Source organism: Mustela nivalis (genome assembly GCF_964662115.1).
Source record: "Mustela nivalis genome assembly, chromosome: 2".
Classification (NCBI taxonomy): Eukaryota; Metazoa; Chordata; class Mammalia; order Carnivora; family Mustelidae; genus Mustela; species Mustela nivalis.
The window spans coordinates 117031696-117049003 of NC_139021.1; positions in this window are offsets into that span (position 1 = coordinate 117031696).

Below are 17308 nucleotides of genomic sequence, written 5' to 3' on the forward strand. Positions count from 1 at the left end.
TCTGAAAAGCAGAGATACGTGATGAGTGGAGGTCAGTGAGACTCGGGCAGGAGCCCACGGGCCACTCGAGAGAAAAGGCGAATGGGGATTCATATAGTGTGCCCGCGGAGGAGGTCCTCACAGAGCTGGGTACCACCCTGGGAAGTGGATGTATGCTGTCACGCAGGTGGACCTTCTTCAAGATGGTAATGACTGATAACATGTATGAAGTGTTTATCCACCAAGAAAGACGTCCTAGCTTCGTTCATGGCAAACCTATGAGGCTGGTGCGGTATTCATCTATTAATTCCATTTTATGGAAGAAAAAAAAAATGTATCCTCACAGAGCAATTTCAGAACTTCCCCAGAGACAGAGATATGTAATAGTCGGGATTTTAATCCAAAAATCCTACACTGACACCCTGTACCATTCTTCATGGCCCTGGTGTTGCTAGAGATCGTGCTGCCAGGGGTCCACAGCATATGGAAAGGAAGGGGTCAGAGCTCGTTACAGTGAAATCATCTTCTTCTTTACCCTGAATGTGCTACCATCTCGTCCACTAAGTTGCTGCTGTTCTTTGTCATGGTGGAGAAATTCTCATACTCAAGAGCTGCTAGATTGAAAATAAAATGTGGTTCAACTCAATGCAAAAAAAAAAAAAAAATGCAGGGTGCAAGTCCAGCTAGAAATTCTCCTCAATACAGTAGCATTGATTCCCTCTCCAGACATAGGTATATGGAACCAGAAACCAGCAGTGGCAAAGAAATATCATAAGACAAAGGAATCTCTAGGGGAAAACATAGACGCGGCCACAAAGGAGAACGGGATGTCCAGTGGGAAAGTTCTGAAAGGAGAGCCTTTAGTTCTTTGCGCCCTAAAGTGTGAACTACAAAATAACTGGTTGTCTTCTAGTCATTTCTCATTTTAAGGCAAATATGAGATGATTTAGTCCCTTCTCTGCCACACAAAACATTGCCTTTCAAAGGGATAAGCACATAGTTTGCTAGGTACATTTGGTCACGAATTTCTGTCTTTGAATACCAACATCAACGAAGCTTTCAAGTGCTGTGTTCTCATTTTTATGTTTAAAGTTCTGCTTTCCACTCTGATTTTCATGACTTCCAAAATAATCCCTGCCACTTGCTCTGGCCCCTCTTTATGACCTAGTAGATCCTTGATATGGGTTCTTCCTCCGCTTGCCAGAACTTGGAACTTGGAGGCAATCGAGACATAATTCCGTGGTTGAACCGGTGAAGACATGGGTGCATCCAGACACTGGGATTCTAGCCCGAACAGGAAATGAGCTATAAACTGAGGAAAAGATATGGAGGAAGCAAATTCACATTGCTGAGGGAAGAAGCCGGTTTGAAAGACTATGCACTGTGTGATTACAACTCTGTGGCATTCTGGAAAAGGCAGAACTGTGGACACAGGAAAAAGATTGGGAGTTGCCAAGGGTTATGGGAGGGAGGTGGGGATGAACAGGCAGAGTGCAGGAGGTTTCTAGAGTGTTGAAACTACTCGGCAAGTCACTTCAAGAGGAATATACGTCAGTATATGTGATCAAGTGTGATAAATAATGTCTCCTGTTCTGTATGCCCCGACCCATAGATGTGTGACATCAGAAGGAACTGGGATGCCCACTATGGGTTCTGGCTGATCATGACATGTCAGTGGAGGTCCGTCAGTGTGTCACTGGGGGAGCAGGGAGCCTCCAGGAGATCTCTGTACCTTGTCTTGAAAAAAAAAAATACACACAATACACACACACACATATATCTATATGGATATTCTAAAAGTTTTGGTCTTTGTTAAGAGTAGAAAACAAAAGAGGATGATTGATAATGTGTGAATTGTTCCTATGGAGATAAACTGTAAACTTTTAAAATGCTACTTTTGAAACTATTAAATAATAAAGTTCCAGAAGTATACTAGCCTCAGAAATAGCAGACTCAAAATTTGTAATGAACCCACTAATACAATCAAGGGGTCATATATGTAGAAAGCTTGACATTAAGCAAATGTTAAAGTGCTAAAAATTATGTGGTAAATTTGACATTTGTTTAAGAGGTAAGCTAATTTTAGATTCATAGACTTTCCTGACAGGAAGTAAATTTAAAAGTCATCCTAGTCAAGCCCTCATCCTGCACTTTTATTCCTGCCATTACATCTGTAACACAGAGCTGTCTAATTTGGTTTGAATGCCTCAGAAACTTAGAGATTCATTCCTCCTAAGGCAAATCTGTCTTTGGACGTCTCTAGTTTATGGCAAAGTTTTACTATTATTGAGAGGGAAATGTGTCTTGGTCCCCTTCTGTAGTGAAGACAAATCCCTCCAAATTTTTCATTTCTATCATACCTTGCACACGATGCTTCATGAGTATCATAACAAGGAAATCCAAGAGGACTATTTGATTGTGAGCTCACTTTAGCACTAATCTTAAATGTAAACTTTGAATTTATTTCCAAGTGATGGTACTATAAATTTTTTGTGTGTAATATGTTAATTCCTTCATATAACACACATAACATACATCTCAACATCTGATTCTAAATCAGATCTTTGGAATGAGAAGGTATTCTGGCTAGTCTGCAATCCATCTGAATCATTCATCCAGTTAATGCTCAAATTATCAATTAACCACTATTGTCAGAACAGGTTAATTTTGAGGTAACTTCTCAACATTCTCCACTGCTAAATTTTTAAACATACTGGGACTCTTAAAAGTGGTTCCTGCTTTTCTAGCCTTTGGAGACCACTGCTTAGATAAACTTATGAGTGACCACTCCCCAGCATGCTCTCAAGAATGTGATAAATCTGCACTTTACATAGCTATGATTTAAATACATGAAAAACTACACTTTTGGTATTTCATGCCTAAAAATAATATCCATTTAATCATTTGACACATTTTAATTGATTTCCTGTTGTGATCCCAGAAGATGAAGACGTAGTTATGAACAGGGCAGGCAAATTGCTGCTCTTTCAGAATTTTCATTCTATCACTCAACATCACAATATAAGCACATAAAATAAGTAAAATAACTAAGTAACATAATTTCAAATGTTGATAAGATACATAAAGAAAATAAAAATTCACAGTGGGGGCGCCTGGGTGGCTCAGTGGGTTAAGCCGCTGCCTTCGGCTCAGGTCATGATCTCAGGGTCCTGGGATCGAGTCCCACATCGGGCTCTCTGCTCAGCAGGGAGCCTGCTTCCCTCTCTCTCTCTGCCTGCCTCTCCATCTACTTGTGATTTCTCTCTGTCAAATAAATAAATAAAATCTTTAAAAAAAAAATTCACAGTGGAAGGACAGATAGCTTTTATATATTCAAAGATTTTTCTGAATTGGGGACTTCTTTTTTTTTTTTTTTTTTTTAAAGATTTTATTTATTTATTTGACAGACAGAGATCGTAAGTAGGCAGAGAGGCAGCAGAGAGAGAGAGGAGGAAGCAGGCTCCCTGCTGAGCAGAGAGCCTGATGCGGGGCTCGATCCTAGGACCCTGGGATCATGACCTGAGCCGAAGGCAGCGGCTTAACCACTGAGCCACCCAGGCGCCCCTGAATTGGGGACTTCTAAATGATTTGGAAAAGAGAGGGTGTCAGCCGTGCAGTTCCTCAAGCTAGAGACCCCCAGAAAGCATGTCAGTAAGGGCAAAGACCCTGAGGCAGGACTCAGTTTGGTCCACTCAAGAAATGAGTATGTCTGTCAAATGTTAATCAAGGAAGAAAGTATTGGGACATTAGGAAGGAGAGGGGAGTAGATGGCCATTCTAAGGACAATAGGAAAACACTGGGAAGGGTAGGTAAGTGGGATTGTACTGAGTTCTCTAGATACCTTCTCAAATCTCTGATTTATTTGAGTTGTTAGTGTAATTCATGTGCTCTAGGGATAAAATGGACCTCATGTCCGCTTAACATGAATCTTTTTATATAAAAGAATAAGGAGGGGTGCTTGGGTGGCTCAGTGGGTGCCTCTGGTGGCTCTGCCTTCGGCTTGGGTCATGATCTCAGGGTCCTGGGATCCAGCCCCGCATCGGGCTCTCTGCTCAGCAGGAAGCCTGCTTCTCCCCCTCTCTCTGCCTGCCTCTCTTCTTACTTGTGTTCTCGCTATCTCTGTCAAATAAATAAATAAAATCTTTTTTAAAATGTTTTAAAAATAAAAAAGAATAAGGAGATTATACTGAGCCTGTGAATTAGAGCGGGAAGATGAGCTAGGTGAATCTCATGGAAGTTTAAGCCACGGTTGCTGGTGTGACTTGGATTAGAGTAGAGTTAACAGAGATTAAGAAGTGGGCCAATTGGTATATTTTAAGAACAAGAAGATTAATGTAGGGACAGAGGCTGAAGAATCAAGGATACACCTGCTTTGGGGAATGGAAATTTCTGGGAGAAGGATGTTATCATTCACTGGAGTGAGAAAGCCTGGGAAGGAACAGAAAAAGCATGGTGGGGGAGCTGTGGGGTAGGGTGGTGGGCAGACATTGTCATTCTACATTTCAGACAAATAGCATACCAATAATAGTACAAATATACCTCTGTTTACCTGGAGGTATTCTCAGTAGTTCAGATCGTGAAGATCTGTAGTTCAGATCGTGTATCGTGAAGTCAGCTTAGTGGGATATGACCAGGACCTTTTAAATAAGTAGGATAGAATAGGTAATACAAGATTTTATCATATGCAATAAAGAGTAATTTTGTTTTGTGAACTTTTTGTTCCATATACCTTTTTGTCTTATATGTATTTTGTGTTTCCTATGAATTCGAATGTGAATTCACGTTTACATGTGTGATATATCACAATGTAAAGTACATTTCTTACTGTGGGTCACAGTCAAAAAGTCTAGAGAGCGCTGACCTAGGAAGGGTTTAAAATAGTGATGAAAGAGTGAAGCACGATATCGCAGGGCCCCTCGTCCCTGAGAGGTAAGCCAGAGGAGTCAGTGGCAAGTCAAGCAGGATGGAAACCGTGAGTCTGGAGTTGGGCTTGTGGCATGTGGCACCATGGCTTGTATGTGGGCTGAAGGTAAACCAGACCGTCAGATGTGAGCAAAACCACCAGACACCACTCAGCTGTCTTCCCAAATCAGAGTGTCCAGAAAAGAAAGTGGGAAGAATGGGTTGTCCTATTAAAATGTTGACTTATGCTTCATGTGTGTCTATACTGTGGTGTCAGCCTGCTTAAGATACTGTAATGGGACTTCTAATTTAAGCTTAGGAGGGAATCCCAAAGATGAGTTTTATAGGAAATTTTGTGGAAGACCTATGTACTTACTGAGTGTGAAACGCCAAGTATAGGTTCCATAGTAAACACGCTGTTATTCCTTAAGCAAATGCAATGTTCTGACAGGATAGGAACATAATGGATGGTTTAGAGGATACTGAGATGGTGTCAAAAGCCAGAGACACAGTGTTAGTTAGTCCCCCCATGGGACTCAGGGCATAGTGGGATCCGTAACTACTGGGACATTATCTAAAGCATCCTCTGATTTTGATATTGTGTTGAAGAAGGAGTCTCTTCCATGATGACATCCTACCTATTATAGGTGACAGAGCCAGGCGCACTCAGTGTTCACACATGCTTTGCAAACCAGAGATGACCACTTGCAACTTTTCCGATGATGGGGCTTTCGATGTTTGTGGACGTGCTTCTCTGAATTTATCCAAAGTTGTGGAGGTCCTCACCTTTCTGATATTTAAAAGGTAAAGAAATGGAGTCCGTTTTGAGCTTGGATCTATATTAGAATCTAGCGAATGAGTCATCAATCTAGCTAGAAGATTATCTCCAAATTTCCACGGCCTTTCTTAACACGCTAATAGTTAATTTCATGAGAACTTTCTCTACTGTTCATTTGATGAGTCGTCGCTAACTAGATAAGTCAGATTCTAAATCAGATCTTTGGAATGAGAAGGTATTCTGGCTAGTTTGCAATCCATGTGAATCATTCATCCAGTTAATGCTCAAATTATCAATTAACCGCTATTGTCAGAACAGGTTAATTTTGAGGTAACTTCTGCTTTGACTCTTAAAAACAGGGACGTCTATCAGAGGCCTTTAATTCAGATGCTTTTTTCTCCCCCCCCCCTTAGGATTCAACTTTCCAGCTATAGTCCAAACAAAAAAGGACAATATCCAGGAAATCATGAAAAAAGTCTCAGGTGCAATATTGTTCCCAGCCCAGCCTTCCAGCACACTGAAAGGTGAAACAATTTCTCAGTTTAAATCAGTAAGTGTTACATGTTGTTTGTATGTGTCCACTAGACCAGTGCTGAGCACAGAAACTAAAGTAAACTTTCAATAAAACATTGCTGAGGGCCACCTGGGTGGCTCAGTTGGTTAAGCAACTTCCTTCAGCTCAGGTCATGATCCTGGAGTCTCAGGATCGAGTCCCATATCGGGATCCCTGCTCGGCAGGGAGTCTGCTTCTCCCTCTGACCCTTCAACCCGTCATACTCTCTCTCTCTCTCTCAAATAAATAAAAATCTTAACAACAACAACAATAAAAAGAAACATTGCTGAGGGCTGCCTGGGTAGCTCAGTCAGTTAAGTGGCTGCCTTTAACTCAGGTCATGATCCCAGGGCCCTGGGATTGAGTCCAGAGTTGGGGCCCCCTTCTCAGCGGGGAGTCTGCTTCTCCCTCTGCCTCTGCCTCTGCCGCTGTTCCCCCTGCTTGTGTGCTTTTTCTCTCTTTGCCAAATACAGAAATAAAAATATTAAAAAAATTAAAACATTGCCGAATGAGTAAGTAAATAAATGAATAATCAAAAAGAATAAGTTGTACGGTATCCACATAAAACTACCTACAGTATAGGAATGCAAATTTAAATGAAAATGTTTAATGATATCTTTGGTGAGTGAACTTCTGTAAATCCCGATTTCCTCCTCCCAGTGAAGATGAAATGATATGCGCTCCACCAGCTTCTTGCAATAAGCACTCAGAACAGTTTTTATCTTTTCTATCGTACATATTCATTTCCCGTGATTCACCTTCTAAGAACACTATGCTGCAGGATAGTTGTTTTTAAGCACTTCTTCTCACTTAACCATCAAAACATTGCAGGCTTTACAATCTGGGGAAGCTTCACAAACTGGGAAACTGAGGCTTGTCCACAGTCTTACAGCCCTAAGAGTGGTAGCTGTAATTGACACTCAGGGCTCCTAGCTCCAGGCTTAGGACTGTCTCCATTATACCGCATCACATTCCCATGCTGTTGAGTGAATCCTGTTGACCTGTTGACTTCCCTACAGCTATGAAATGAATAGCAAAGAGCAGCAGAGTGGAAGGAAAGTAAGAGAGATTTGGAATGCATTCATTCGTTCAACAAAAACTGAGTCTGCTGTGTGATATGCACAGTTCTAGATGCTGAGGATAAAACAGCAGACAAGACAATATCCCTAATCTTCTGTGTATTTCATTAAAGTAAGAGAGTCCAGCCATGCACATATCCAGGCAGAGAGAATGACCCAGGCCAAGGAGCTGGGAGGGCAGCAGGCATGAGGAGCGGCAGCCACAGCACAGATCATGTGGCTAGAGCTCTGAGCAAGAAGCAGAACCAGGGAACCGAAGCCAGGACCAAACTAGGTGGGGTCTTGGAACCTATCAAATGCGAAGAATGTCCTGGGAGAGTTGAAGGAGGCATGCCAGGCATGATTGCTTTTTTTTTTTTTTTTTAAGATTTTATTTATTGGGCGCCTGGGTGGCTCAGTGGATTAAAGCCTTTGCCTTTGGCTCAGGTCATGACCTCAGGGTCCTGGGATCGAGCTCCATATCGGGCTCTCTGCTCTGCGGGGAGCCTGCCTCCTCCTCTCTCTCTGCCTGCCTCTCTGCCTACTTGTGGTCTCTCTCTGTCAAATAAATAAATAAATAAATAATCTTAAAAAAAAAAAAAAGATTTTATTTATTAACACCAGGCATGATTGGATGTTACCTTTTGATAATGCTTTGCTCTGACTGAAATAAACCCTTCTGATTCCAAGTACCGAAAATCAAAGTGCAAAGCAATATTTCCACTGTGAGCACTGTTTATTGAGCACTTACATGCATTTGGTTCCAGCCTAAGCATTCTACACTGATTATCTAGTTTGGTCCTTGCAGGAACACTGTGACCTACGGAGTATGTTTATCCTCCACATGTGCCTGGGGGCTTAGTGGTGAAGGTGGGATTTGAAACTTGGACTCCTAGATGCCAAGGTCAGACATTGACAACTGCTTAGAATCCTTTATAGCTGATGAATAGCAGCTGTGATCTCACCCACATCAATCAACAAAAGTAAATAGCACAGTATGGCTAACCATATTCATGATCAGGAAATACCTTCCGTATTCAACAAGTGAAATATGTAACTTTTCATTGTTGAACCTCTGTGAACTCTGTGAAATCTTTAACAACGGACAAGACACTGCGGCTCTAAAGTTAAAGACCTGGCCCTTCTCAGTGCAGTCATCCCCACAATTTGTCCCGCCTCCAGTGTATCCTGGTCGGTAACATCCTCCTTCTGAGCATCAGGTCACCGATCAACGGAAATTATATGCTACGCGGTTGTTCACAGGTGGAGTGGTCACTGAGTGTCTGCCTGCAGGGCGGACTGAGGGGGCAGCATGGGAACGAGTGACCCAATCCTGCCGTCACCCTTAGAATGTCTCCAATGGAGCATGTAGCAGGTGGGCTCTGCCGGTGGCCTTCATTAGGAAACAAATCACAGTGCCCTGTCTCTCAGGGTAGAGATGGATAAAGGACAGTATAAGCAAAAATGCCAAGAACAGTCAGTTCTGTCCCAACCTCTTAGGAAATATGAAAGATTCTCGCTGATAATAATCAGAGAATATGGAAATAATGTTGAGCTCTTCAATATGAGCGCTAACTATACGAAGCTGATATATGTGGTAAGGTTTAAAGGAAACGCCGGCTCTCTTTTTCAATGCTAACACCAAAAAAGAGTTGACCTGTAGTAGGACCGTTTTAAGTACATGAACCTTGGTAACGTCTCTGTATGAATGTTCAACCTCACGAATTAAATATATTCTAGAATAAGACATTTGTACAACTCTTCAGTGCGTTTAATGAGCACACGAGCCCTGGGGACCTGAGATTAGCAACTACAAATGTAGAAATGTTAATTGAAACTTAAATGAACTGTCTTTTGCCAAGGGCAGAGCGTTTCTTAATGCCCGCGTTTGGCTGACTGCCCTTGCGGCACTAACACCCACCTCCTGCGATCGTTAGACCCTTGATGCAAATGAGTCCGTGTTCCTGCTTCCTTCTGCAGAAGACGGGAAGGATCAGTGAGGATGGTGAGTTAATATTAATGCTGGTATCTTGAAAATCAATATTGCAAGTAAGAAGACACTTTGTTTTCCGAACCTTGGCACAAAGGCAATAGGGAAGTTCTGCAAGGAAGGTCTGATGTCCACGGTCATGGGACCCACACAACCCCATTGGCATGTGGGTGTCAGGTCCCCTGAGGGTAGCCACGTCCCTTATTTGTAGAGTGATAGTCATTGTTTTGGGCAATCAAATTATTTCATCCCAAATGAGTATCTTCCTTACTGTCTCAGGCATCGATGTTGCCATTCATCAAATTGTACTAAAAAATCCAGGTAACTTCCTGTACGAGGCCCTTCAAATTTATTTCAAGATATATCTACTTCAGGGCCTATTGAAGGGAGATTTGTTAATGCATTTGATAGCAGACTGGAATTTCTTTTGGAACACTTGGGCCCATCTTCTCTTCATTAATCCATTGGATTCCTGGGATTGCTGTGACAAATTACACAAATGATGGCTTAAGACAACAGAAATTTATTATTTCACAGTTTTTGAGAGCAGCAGCCTGAGATCAGTGTGTCACAGGATAGTTCCTCTGGAGCCCTAAGAAGCATCTGCTTCATGCTGCCTTCCTAGCTGCTGGTGCTGCCTTCAACCTCGTGCCCAAGCTCCTAGCCCCACGACACCTGTTTCTGCCCAGCACCTCAGGGCCTCCCTGTTTCCTCTCTTCTGTCCCTGTCTCTCCTTTTCCCTTAAGGACGCTTGTCATTGGATTCAGGACCCAACCAGTTAATCCGGGATGATCTCATCCTGAGGTCCTTAATTACACCTGCAAAGACCCTTTTCCCAAATAAGAACACTGTCACAGTACTGGGGGTTAGGACTTGGATGTGTTTTTTTCTGAGGGACAGCATTAAATGTACTACAATTTGCAGGGTAATACCAGTGCAACCAAGTCATGGGCTTTAGAAGATTACCTTTCGACATCCTTTTCAAAAAGTTTCAGGGAGAAAAAAAAACTTGTATTGAAGTTGAGGGGATAAACCATAATTTTTCTTTTTTTTTTTTTAAGATTTTATCTTATTTATTTGGTAGAGAGAGAAACACACAGTGAGATAAGGAACACAAGCAAAGGCAGTGGGAGAGGAAGAAGCATGCTGTCCACTGAGCAGGGAGCCTGACTTGAGATCAGGACCTGAGCCAAAGACAGACACTTAGTGAATGAGCCACCCAGGTACCCCTAAACGATCATTTTCATCAGTGCTCTAGAACTTCTTAGGACTTTTACATTAGGATAAAAGCAATTCCAAGTCTCATCAGATTTGTTTAGACATGGTCTTCAAGAAAAGTGTGTTATGTTTCCTTTTGCTTTCTTGCTTTGCACATGTATATCTTTAAATTTGCTAGTATATGGGGTGCCTGATTGACTCAATCGGTTAAGCATCTACCTTTGGCTCAGGTCATGATTCCGGGGTCCTGGAAAGGAGTCCCGCATCGGGCTCCTCACTTGGCAGGGAGTTTGCTTGTCCCTCTGCCCCTCCCTGTGTTCATGCTCTCTCACACACTCTCTCTCTTTCTCTTTCATAAATAAATAAAGAAATCTTTAAAAAATTAAAATAAAATGATCTGTTTCTAAAGTGTAATTTTAAAAAAATAGCGTGTTCAGAAATTCATGGAGATATAAATGATGAAGTTTTCTCGTAGTTTAATTTTGGTCCTGAGTATAATAATAGTAATGATAATAACAAGAGAGTGAAGAGGCTATCATATCTTGTATTCTTCAGATGGAAGGTTTTCTAGAAAACTCAAGTTAATGAAAATAATAGACCTTTAATTGAATGTTTACTCTCTTCTTTATCCAATTTTATATTGTTTGGTTGTTTACATTTGTCTTTAAGTGTTATTTATTTGCTCCTAATGACAGGAAGAAGAAGTTCAGTATTTAGCCCCGACAACAGCTGTCCTACTTGAAATCATGAGACAGTCTATTTATATCACAGTGATTCAGAAGTATTTTCTACCAAGTATTGTTCTTGAGATTGAGAATTCAGTGGTGAATCTGGCACGAGAAAGTTTCCTCAAGAAACTGTACTGCGGTGTCACAATCAGGCAAGTAAATAAGACTCCAGGAGGATGAGAAGAGAAGCCGAATAGGACTGGGTGCTCCAAGGATTATTTCAGGGAAGCCTTAATCTCTAGACTGAGAGGTAAAAGTTCTGATGGGATTAATATTTTTTAAAAAATCACTGACATGAAAACCTAAGTAAACGTCTTATTAACCTTTAATATACTCACAGATGAGGCAGTTAGCTTGGGTACTTAATTGTATAAAATTCTCAGGGGTTCTAAGAACAGTCAGGTCAGATTTCACAAGTAAATCAGAGCCCAGTAGGAAAGATAAGATTTGGTATATTGAATTCTTGGTGAGTTGACATTTCTCTAATCCTTGATTTCTTTTTCCTGGTTTAATTACTTTCTTGGTAATGTCTAACATTTTATTTTAAGAAGGATTATGCTTAAAAAAGACTATCAGCCCAGAACACAATCTGAAGTTTTAAGAAATCACATTACTTCCCATACATTAGATTGCTTATAAACAGTCTCTTCTCCCTGTTTCTGTTTCTTTATTTATAATAACCTTATTACTTCTACAGTGTAGTCATTTTACTGTGGAAAATTTAATCCACATCATATTTGATTGTAATCTCTCTTTCATTAGCTTGATAATAGGTACTTGTTGTTTGTATTTAAAATAATTGCTTCATACAGTCTCTTTCCTAAGAAATTTGAAAGTTAGTCCTTTGAGGACATCCATAAATACTTCTCTCATAATTCCATAATTCTAAAGGGACTAATGTATTTTATATAATGGCCCTGGGCATGTCCACTGGAATAGGGCAGATGATTGAACATCTGGTCTTCCTTTAATCTATAAGGCAGAGCCAGTGTGATTGGTGGCATCCTACCACCATTAAGACTTGCCCTATTGGTGCTCACGGATGGTGGGCCTCGGTGCAGAGAACCCTGCTTTCTCTCATACCTGTCAAAGCTCAGAGTGTCCTCAGTTCCTGTCAGCCACAAAATATCCCGCACGGCTCCTCTCTCCTGATCTCCATCCCTCCTTCTGCTCCATACTTTGTCCTCCCAACCCCGGCTTCTTTGGTTAAAAGCAAGAAATCAAGGCAGTCTTTGCTGCAAGCTGTTCTTCTGTTAAGGTCAGAAGAAGTAAAAATTCCAAGTTTGGTTTCAGGCCTAAGCGGTGTTCCACCTGTAAGTTTTCTCCCCAGACAGAATCCGCACTGAGGTGTATTGAGCGGCTTTATTCTTACACAGTTTCAGGAGTCTGAATATATAGTTTTTTGTGAGGAAGGAAGGACAGGGAAGGCTTAGACCCTTGATGTCTAATGCAATATGATAAGAGAAGTATATTCATTAATTTGGGAGAGAAGAACTACACAATCAATCAAAAAGAGAGAGAGAGAATGTTTATTCTGTGCCGACCCCCTGCTGTGCACAGTGGAGTTAATGAGATTATCAAAGCATAATCTGGAAGATGAGGTTTTTAATCTCAGGCATTCAGATACAGAACAACAGAAGCTCATGCTGGGGAATGCTGAGCTGGGGTTAAGGGAGCTTCTCACCAAAGTGGGATTTCTGCTGAGCCTTGGAAAAGATGGTTTCAAGTAAAAGGACAGTTGATCGGGGAAACTAACTTGATTTTCATTTAAAATGCAAATCTAGCCTCCTTCAAAAGAAAGTTTGGCTGGTCTCAAAATATTAAGGATGTAAGACAGCCCAAGAAGACATACATGAAATATTATTAACATTTTTTAATTGGCTGATATTTAATTGACTCCTTGGGGAAAATGCCTTAAGTTAATGTTAAGAAATCTACTCCTCTACACTTGCATGCATCCAAAGTCTTCAATTAAACACCACTGATTAATCATGTACTAGTTAAAACTTAGTTTATTCTAGAAATATAATATACAGAGTGGTCTTTGAAAATGTTCATTCTGCTGTGATATTTCTAAGAAATTTAATGATGGGGAAATCTTTTTTCTTTTTTCTTTTTTTTAAGAGAAAGAGAATTCAAGAGTGGGGAGAGGCAGACTGGCAGAGAGAATCTTAAGTAGACTCCACGTTTAGTGCAGAGCCCAATGCAGGGCTTGATCTCACAACCCTGAGATCATGACCTGAGCCAGAATCAAGAGTTGGATGCTTAACTGACTGAGCCACCCAGGCGCCCCTGGATGGAGAAATCGTACCATCTCAAGTTTTGTCTAGTGAAAAGCAGGTATAAAATTGACATCTCAGTTTCTGAATGGTTGCATGATACAACAGTTATTAAAACTGGGAGAAGACATATTTTCATTCTTTCAGAAGAAGTAATCATTATGGATCAAGTGGTACCGGAAAAGGGCTACTCCTTGTGAACCATAAGAAACTGTGTGATAACTAAAAGTAGGTTTTAAGAGCCCCACTGGAACTGATATAAGGTTGGGTCAGACCCTTCGCTCGCCTGCTGGTCAGGCTGCCGCTTTTAAAGAGTGTTGGGAGGAGAATTGAACAAGCTTGCAATTTGCTATACTTTTCAGGGACAAATTGACTGCCAAATGTTTTCTGCAATAGGAACTCAACTGTTCCTCATTCTTTCTCTTACTAAGTAAACTTTTTCTAGGATTCTGGAGGGTATCCCCTTCCAACGGTGGTTGCCAGTTTTGACTTGGCCTTAGAATCCCATGGACAGGCTTTAGCTGGAATGCTCAGGCCACACCCTGCTCCAAGTCAGGCAGAGTCTCTGCTGATGGGACCAAAGGCTCAGTCCTTTTTAGAGCACCCTAAAGGATCCCCTGGGCATCCCAATCTGAAAACCACTCTTTTGAGAGTACGAGGAGTCCCTCAAGGAATAGCTGCTTAGAAAGGGAGTTCTCAGCCCTGTATCCCAGGGTTTTTTAAAAGATAGCTTTGCATCTTTTTTATTTTTATTTTTTTTAGAATTTATTTATTTGACAGACAGTGAGAGAGAGAACAAGCAGAAGGAGTGACAGAGGGAGGGGGGGAGAAGCAGACTTCCCGCTGAGCAGGGAGCCTGATATGGGGCTCAATCCCAGGATCATGACCTGAGCCAAAGGCAGATGCTTAACCGACTGAGCCACCTAGGCGCCTGATAGTTTTGTATCTTATTCTGAAAATAGCATACATATGTGGGATAACTCTTAAAAGTAAATGTAAACCAGTCTTCCTCTTAGGAGTTTAAAAGAGGTCACCTCCCCTGGATCTGAGACAAAGGTTTCCTGTATCTTTGAGAAGCAAAGCTAGCTGCTCACCTCCCACATGTCCTGAGAACACTGCTTCTTCTAAATCACTTTCCATGCATAGTGGAGTTTGGTTTTACCACAAGGAGGACTCCTGAAAGCAGAAATACAGTCCCTGGGTAATAATACTGGCTTCAATGTGTGGTGGACCCCGAAGGGTCTCCACGTTCCCCTCAGAATCCCAAAATTTTAGACACTTTTGTTTTTGATCTCTTTCCCCTCTTTTAAAGAACATTTACTAAGAAAACTTGCAGTTGTCCTCTTGGGAGACTGTCAGTCTCCCTGGCTCTGGCCCGTTTTACAATCCTAGAAATGTCTTTGTCCAAGACCTGGAGAATATGGCTTTGAAATGCAAGCACTGTGAAGGAGGGAACAGCCAGATCTTCCAGGCTCCATGGGAGCTAAGGAGTCCAACTTCAGTAAATAACAATTAACAGGAACCGATTGCCCAATCACAGAGAAAAACATTTGCAAACTCAAGAATAGCTCAATGTGCTCCGTAGATCCCAGTGATCAACTCTCACCCCCTATCCCCACAACATCTTTAGTCCCTTTCCAGGGGCTCACTCAGGGCTGAACACCCTCCTCCTTTTTTCTTTCACTGGAGTTGAGTTCAGTCTCTCCGTCCTACCACCGTCATCTTGAACACAATCTTCCTTGCCTGTTCAACTTATCTGGGGCAATTCTTACCTTAACCACCTGTCTTTCGTACCTTTTCTGTCACTCACTAGCAGCGAGATACCAGGGCATAGTGTTTCAAATCTCTAGCCCTCCTTTAGCAAAATGGGGGGAGAAAAGAAGAAGAAAATGACAGCAGTAATTGTCTGGAAGGGTTGTTCCGAGGATACATGGTTTCAGTTCATGGCCTAGTGATTTGGTTGCACTCACACACTGCTAACAAGCCTGCCTAAGCACCTAGGGGAGAAAAGATGGGTTCTTGAAGCCAAATCTGGGTGGTGTTGCTGGAAGAAGAAGAAAGTGCGATCAGACATGAAGAACATATAACACTCGGTATTGTTTCCTACATTATTGCTCCCGGTAGGGAACAGACCTCACTTGAACTCCATCACTTGCTCATGTGTACAAAATGCCTCATCACATCAACTATAAATGATTTTCTGGCTATTTACGGCTCTGCTACATCAAAGTACATGGCGCCTGGGTGGCACCAGTTAGGCATCTGCCTTCAGCTCAGGTCATGACCCCAGGGTCCTGAGATCGAGTCCTGCATCGGGCTCCCTGCTCAGTGGGGAGTCTGATTATCCTTCTGCCTCCACCACTCCCCCTGCTCATGTGTGGCTCTCTCTCACACTCTCTGTCTCCCTCTCAAATAAATAAATAATAAAACCTTGAAGCCCACAGTTCCAGAAACTGAAAGTGACTGAAAACCCAGTTGTATTTTGGTTTTAATGACACTTGGAGATGTCCATGTGGCAGCCTTGGTGCAGAGATCATGAGGGCTTTATGCAAGCTCGGTCTCTGTCATTCACCCTCCAAGTGTGTGTGGAGAGTCATTGAAATGCTCTCCAGCTCACATCTGGGGGGGGGCTCAGTTGGTTAAGTATCCAACTCTTTACTGGGGCTCAGGTGATGATTGCAGGGTCATGGGATCGAGTCCCACCTGGGTCTCTGTGTACAGCATGAAGTCTGCTTGAGATTCTCCCTCTGCCCCTCCCCCCTCCCACACTTTCTAAAAATACAAAACCAAACAAAAAATGTTCTTGGTTTCAGTCCTCCTTTGGAAAATAATTGGATCGCAATAAATGGTATGTGATTCTTACCATACAGCTTTGATTCTGTCTCCTTAGGGGATGTTCGCATCTTCTCAAAGGCTAGGTGCAGGTTAGATGCATGTTCAAAAGCAAATCTTTCTAATATTTTTAGTTTAAATAATTCATAAAATTCAGGCACACAGAATGTCCTTTGATTCTCCACCTTTTTTAATTTTTTTATCATTGCCTATCTTATTTTATAAAAATCACATTGTCTATTCCCATAAGTTTGAGATGTGTTGGTTTCTATACTTCAGAAAACTTGGCTAGCTATCTGTCTCTTATTACCCTTCTGCTATGCTTCGCCTACTAGATCATTTCCTACTGCTCTCATCAAAATCATTGGAGTATTTCATGGTGGTTCCTTTCAATTGTGACAGTTTGTGCATCTAAACAAATGATGAAATAAGATACTCTTCAAACTGACAATAAACAAAAAATGAAATGCTGTGTATTCAAAGTGAACATATACAGCACACATATTAAAAGTTTACAGCATAGATTTGGATCAATCTAGGATAGCACCATCAAATTCTCAATCTTCCACTTATATTTTTAATTCAATAATTTATTTGTTTAGTGCATATCATGAACCTGGAACTAAAACAGTATAGTTCTTAACATTTCAGACTGTGGTAATTACTCTTAAACACACACACACACACGTGAACACTAATGTGTTCCATTGTTTCTTTTCTTTTTTTATTTTTAATTCAGTTAGCCAACATATATACATCTTTAGTCTCAGATGTAGAGTTCAATCACTTACCAGTGCATCTAACACCCAGTGCTCAACACAGTGACATGGCCCATTAATGACCATCACCCAATTTGTTTCATTGTTTCTAAATCCAACTGTATATTGAGCTTCTACTATGTTCTTCCAAGTGTGAGAGACTCTGTGAGGAATGTAAAACAATTCCTGTTTGTAAGGAAATTAATCAAAAAAGAAAGAAAGTCTCCTTGAGA